This window comes from Erinaceus europaeus, chromosome 4, assembly GCF_950295315.1.
Source record: "Erinaceus europaeus chromosome 4, mEriEur2.1, whole genome shotgun sequence".
Classification (NCBI taxonomy): Eukaryota; Metazoa; Chordata; class Mammalia; order Eulipotyphla; family Erinaceidae; genus Erinaceus; species Erinaceus europaeus.
The window spans coordinates 69693462-69699878 of NC_080165.1; the positions used below are offsets into that span (position 1 = coordinate 69693462).

The 6417-nt window shown below is 44.8% G+C and overlaps 1 long non-coding RNA gene across 1 annotated transcript; it reads right to left on the minus strand.

Annotated features, from left to right (window-relative positions):
- Positions 1–4973: 4973 nt before the first annotated feature.
- On the minus strand, positions 4974–5907 carry LOC132538293 (uncharacterized). The gene is made up of 2 exons (XR_009549693.1): positions 5806–5907; positions 4974–5200 (listed from the first exon to the last, which is right to left on the minus strand). It is a non-coding gene; the product is annotated as an uncharacterized LOC132538293 (long non-coding RNA).
- Between the last annotated feature and the right edge of the window lie 510 nt (positions 5908–6417).

The following is a 6417-nucleotide window of genomic DNA, read 5'->3' on the forward strand; positions in this document are numbered from 1 at the left end:
ACTGAGCCCAGCAATAACCTTGGAGGCAAAAAAAAGAGTTCACCAAACTCAGCAACAACAACAAAAACACAAATTACTCCATCCTAAAATGGGGAGAGAATATGAACAGAGTATTCACCAAAGAAGAGATCCAAAAGGCCGACAGACATATGAAAAAATATTCCCAAGTCATTGTCAGAGAAATGCAAATAAAACCAATAATGACGTAATACTTCACTCCTATGAGAGTGTCATACATCAGAAAGGATTAGTAACAACAAATACTGGAGAGATTGTTGGGACAAAAGGACCCTCCTACACTGCTGGTGAGAATATAAATTGGTCCAACCGCTGGTGAGCAGTCTGGAGAACTCTCAGAAGGCTAGAAATGGTTAGGAAAAGCCCTGCATTTCCTCTCCTGGGCGATATATCCTAACGAACCAAACATAGCCATCCAAAAAGATTTGTGTATACCTATATTCATAGCAGCACAATTTGTAATAGCCAAAACCTGGAAGCAACCCAGATGTCCAACAACAGATGAGTGGCTGAGAAATTTGTGATATCTATGCACAGAGGACTACTACTCAGCTATGAAAAACAATAAATACAACTTCTTCACTTAATCTTGGATAGAGTTTGAAGGAATCATGTTAAGTGAGATAAGCCAGAAAAAGAAAGATGAATATGGATGATCTCATTCATGGGCCGAAGTTGAAAAATGAAGCCAGGGGGTAGTACACCTGGTGAGGCCAGGAGGTAGCATACATGGTTAAGCCCACACATTACAGTGTATAAGGACCCAGGTTCAAGCCTCTGATCCTCACCTGTAGATGGAAAGCTTCACAAGTGGTGAAATAGGGCTGCAGCTGTCTCTGTCTCTGTCTCTATCCTCTTTCCTTCTCAGCTTCTCTGTGTCAATTCAATTATAAATACATAAATAAGAATTAAAAACAAAAAAAAAAGTTCAGAATTTGAAAACTAAGCACAGAAAGGGAAACACAAAACAGAACTTGGACTGGGTTAAGCATATTGCACCGAAGTAAAGGACACTGGGGTGGGGGCTTTCGGGTCTTGGTGTATGATGATGGAGGAAGACCTATGCTGGGGGTTAGAATGTTTTGCAGAAAACTGAGAAATTTTACACATGTACCAACAACTGAGTTTACTACTGACTGTAAACCATTAATATCCCCCCCCCCCCCAAAAAAAAGTTTTAAGTCCAGATCGCAGAATGTAAGGCTCTTCTTCGGTCCTGTGGACCTATGTTTGTATGTGCACACACATGTGCACACAGAGGGGTGACTGGCTCTGCCTGTGTATCTGTGAGTACATGCCCCCAGCCCAGCACTGTGATGTGGGAGCCTTATAGTCAATCTGCCTGCTCTGACCACCAGCACCTTCCTCCAGCCTCCCGCAGTTACTTGCTCATTCATGGTTTCCTCACACCCTAGAAGATGTTTTCTTTAGACAGAGGCTGTTTGCTGTTTTCTGTAAGTTACTTGACACCAGCCTGCATCTAGGCTTTAGAAAACAGTTTTGATTCCAAGGGAGAGGGAGGTGTATTAACACAGCAGCTTTCCCAGGGGTAGGAGGTGATGTGGGGCAGGGGTGCCCTGTGAGGCCAGCTAAAGATACCTTGATAATTTCTCCCATCATTCCAAGAACATTCTGAGTCAGTTTGAACATCTACAATGACTGAGGATCTGGGGGAGACTGTAAGTGGAATGGGGGGGCTATCAGTAGGGAGGAGGTTAGGGAGCAAGCCCTCATGTCCAGCCTCAAAAGTCCCTCGTCTGAACTTCTACAAGATGCCCCAGTCTGCTCATACCACTGCCTTCCTGTTTCTACCACCTGTTTTGAGTACTAGAGTTTTCAATTTGCTCCAATTTCTAAAAGAGGGGTGGGTAGCTGAGCCCAGAGCAGGAACTGGCAGAGGGGAAAGACTGGGGTGTTTTTGTAGATACGAGGCCTAGTTTTCGTCGGGTGCGAGGAGGGGCCCAGGTGTTTTTTTGCAGCCCCCTGTGTGTCGGCCTGGCCTGGCTGAAGTGGATTATGATTCTCTTCTGCCAAACTATAATTTTAAGAGGTGTCAGATAGCAAAAGTCTCTCCTCCCAGCCAAAGCAAGCATTTCAGGAAAGGAGAAGTTCAGATGAGGCTGGGGATGGTAGGAGAAGGTGCTGGTTAGAATTAAAAAAAAAATTTTTTTTTAAATGAAAGCACAAAATTCAAAAGAATCATTCCTTTCTGTTTTGTTCCAAGTCTACTGTTTTCCGTTTAAACTGATCTTATGCATCGTGCATATAGTCTGCTCTGCATTGCAAAGAAACCTGGGCAGGGCCCCATCTTCTTGGCATAGGTAAGGCGTGGGAACCAGAACTGTGTAGGAGAAAGGCAGGGTCTATGCCTGCTGTCCCAAAGTGACCTGTCCTTTTAGGAGTTCCCTGGAACAGACATGACAAGAAAGAGTTTAAGGACACATTGGGAAGGGTAGGGGGGAGGCAGAGAGAAGGTGGGGATGAAGAAGGCAAGAGTGGGGACTGATCTCCTCACTTTGGGTTTGCCTTTAAGTTGGACCCAGGCTGGTGGGAACTCAGGGGTCCCTGGATGTTATTTTCCCACTAGCAAACCACCCCCACCCCACTCCACCCTTGTGTCTCAATCTTTAAATATCAATAACTGTTGACTGCTGCCTCCATCTATAGAGTTCAGAATTCTTCTCTCTAATGACTCATGAAAGCATAAAATTAAGACATTCTGGGAAGCCAAAGGAATCTGGTTTTAAATGTGTGTTCGGGGAATGGAAGGCATTAGAAGAATGCTCATGTCTGGACCATTCTGTTGTTTTCTTCCCCTGTTTTCTCTTCAAATTAATGAATGAGTCACGGTCGTCTTTAGGCCTGTGAAATGCCTCCAGAGGGGGGAATCGTGGAGGGCTGGGATCTGACAATCTCATTTTCTCTGGCTTTTTGGACTGTTCAGACCCCTGGCTGTTTTTTCCCTTCCTCTCTCCAACTGTCCCCAGAGAAAGAATTGGTTCCATTAATAAGCAGCAAAATTTGAGAACCTTCCTCCACCCTCTCCCCATTGCAGGATCTCACCTTGAATAAAATCCAGCCAAGGGTATGAGTTCTCCAAGAATCTGGGGGTTCAGACTGGCACTATCACATGAGCGTGTCTGATGTGCCCCTAATTTTTACCATCTTTGATTTACTCCCAGTGTCTCACCAAGCTCCCCACCCTCTGAGTGAGTTAAACTAACCTAGCCAACACAGGGTTAAAAAATAATCCTTTATATCTTCCATGGAATACTATTCTGCAGTCAAAAAAAAAAAAAGATGATATTGTGTCCTTTGGGACAAAATGGATAGAACTGGAGGTGATTATGCTTATCGAAACAAGTAAAGAGATGAAAGACAACCACCAGATGGTTTCACTCATATGTGGAATCTAGAGATCAGGTTTGTGTGAACTTGCCAGAAAAGAAAATCCAAACAAAACAGAAGCAAGCAAACTGCAAGACTTATGAGAACTGTGGTGATTATCTTTGGGAGGTTGGAGAGTGGGGATATGGAAGTTTGGTAGTGGGTATGGTATGTGGAACTATAAATTGTAATCTTACAATCTTGTAAAAAATTAATTAATAGCAAATAAAAAGTAAATCACTTTGCATCAAAAACATTAAATAGAAAATGTTTAAAAAAATGAAAGGAAAGAAAACAATCCATTAGCTTTCAGAAGGTGCAGAAGACCCTGCTTTGCTCTAGTAGCTGCCTCTTCTGTCTCCTTCCAGCATCTCAAGGACCTTTCCCACCCAGATCCACCGTCTAATCCCCTTCTCTCTGCTCTGCCAAGCCTGCTCTGTCCTCAGGCTACACTGAGCCACTGGGAGTTCCAGAACTAGTCCATGCCCCATAATTTTTTCTTTTAAATCCTTTTACAAGACTAAGTTAGAATCGGCAAAGTAGCACACTTTGGCAGGCACCTGCTCTGCCATGTGCAGGTCTCAGGTTCAAGCCTGGCCTCTACAACATTAAAGGAAGCTTCAATGCTATTGTTTCTCTCCCTCCCTCTCTCTCTCTCTCTCTCTCTCTCTCTCTCTCTCACCTTTTGTCTGAAAAAAAAGTAGCCTGTTATTGAAATCAACAACAGAAAGGTGTATTTAGTGAGTGAGTGTGTGTGTGTGTGTGTGTGTGTGTGTGTGTGTGTGTGTGTGTGTGTGTGTGTGTTAGAGAGGGAGAGAAAAAGCAGAGCACCACTTGGTTACAGGCAGTGCTGGGGATCAAACATGGGCCCTTACTCCAACAAACCATAAATTCTACCTCTCCAGAAGCACACGATTATTTCCTGAGGACACCTCTTTCCTCTACTCCATCAAAAGCACTTCTCCCCTTCATATTGACATTAAATTCTTTCGATAACAAGAGATGGGAAGGAAGAGGAGGAGGATCTGACAGTTGAACAACTCTAAATATGACAGATACCTCAGGGACCTGAAGCTAGCTCACCCTATAGAGCACAAACTTTGCCATGAGCAAAGACCCAGGCCTGAGCCCCCCAGGACCACATGGAAACACTATACACAGGACCAGGGAGGCCTTATGAACAATGGAGTTGTGCCATGGTGTCTCAACATCTCTCTCCCTTGTGTCTCCCTGTCTTTCTCTTCCTATAAAAAAGGGGTCCTTTACAAGTAGTAGAACAGCACAGGGATCAAGTCCAGGTGCAAAAAGAAAACAACAAGGAGAAGGACAGCTCAGCAGAGCCACCCTGCTGCCCTCAGCTGTCACCTCTGATGGCTGGAGAAGCTACATCCTGCCCTTAAGCCCCTGTCCACTGCCCCAACTTTGCTCATGCACTTCTTTGGTCTGTCAGTTTCCCCAGGAGAGGGAACCATAAACTTAATGTATACAGCACATATATGGCACCCTGAGTCATACGGTTGTAGCCCATATACCCTGCAAGTGAAGCACAGAAGCTGCTGACACAGACGGAGGTTGAAATGTGGCCCAAAGTTGAGACTGAGGTCGCCCTGGAACACAAGGCAGGAGCCCACTTGTCACTTGGGCCCTCTGAAGCATCTGCCCATGTTCTGAGTCACTTTTTCCTTTTCTTCCAGCAGACATACTGGGTAGCATTCACTGCACGTTGTTCTCAGATCCCTGGCTCCAGGGCCACATTGGGAGTGTGTCTTTGGTTGAGGCTGGGCTGAGATCAGACCTGGGGTAGATGGTATCGGGGAAGTGGTTTGGAATTCAACCCCTCGCACCCCCTCCCCCCCATGTCCCCACTCTTCCCTCCCCCTGATGTCCAATCCGCTTGAAGTTGTTGTGCCAAAATTAGGGAGAAACACTTATGCTTTATTACCAAGCCACCCAGCAACAAAGAGGTGAACACTTAAGTATGCATCAGATTGACAGCACCATTATTTTGATTTCATGGCAACATGAAAGTCTACATCCATATATAGTCCATTTTCATAGGTTTTTGCTTGTTAAGCGTGGTCATTTGTTCAAAATAAATTGAGGGAATACTGTTTATACATGCTAATTTCAGAGCCAGGAGAGAAAAGCTGATGTTTATGTAAGATGTGATTATAAAATAATGACCATGTTTTTTTAGCAAACAGAGTAGGACTCCAAAGACATTCCACTGGAAAGCTCTCTCCCATTACAGGGAAGCAGCCCTCACTCAAGTACCTTGTGGCATCTCTTTTGGACTTGTCTTCAGAGTCCATTTGTGTGGGCCACATGAAAACAAAATAAACCACGCAGCCCCACCTCTTTATTGACCGAAAAATTCTATTACCCAGTTTCATTACTCACCTAATTCCCTGGGATTGGCCTCAAATGGCTCTTTATTGCTTTTAAATATCAGATTGAGCCTCAAATGACGAGAAGCAGCAGTCTTCGAAGGACATTTCCAAGAATGCTGAGCAGGCTCCTGGAGCCATTACAAAAGAATTGAGATCCAGATGAATTGGCATAAGGTGCTACCAGGGATTGAACCTGGGACCTATGAGGCCTCAGGAATCCAGGTTCTGGCCTCTAGGAGGTTGCATTTTCTCCCTGGCTACTGGGGGGAGATTTAAAGTCCAAAAGAAATTATGTGTCCTAGCTGCATGACTAGCAAATTAATAGGAGAGTTGGGAGCAGAATTCCATGGGTGACAGAGCAGTACCTTGATCTCTATCACCTACACTCTCATAAAGTAATAATAAGAGCCATGTGTTGGTTCCCTGAGTGGAGGGCCTAGTCACTACCTGCAGGGGAGAAGCCTCATGGGTGACAGAACAGTGCTGTAGGTGTCTCTCATCTCTCTCTCTCTCTCTCTCTCTCTCCCCCACCCTTTCTGTCCCTCGCCCTCTCTCAGAAGGAAAGAAAGGCAGGTGGGGTAGATAGCATGATGGCTATCCAAAGAGATTCTCATGCCAAAGG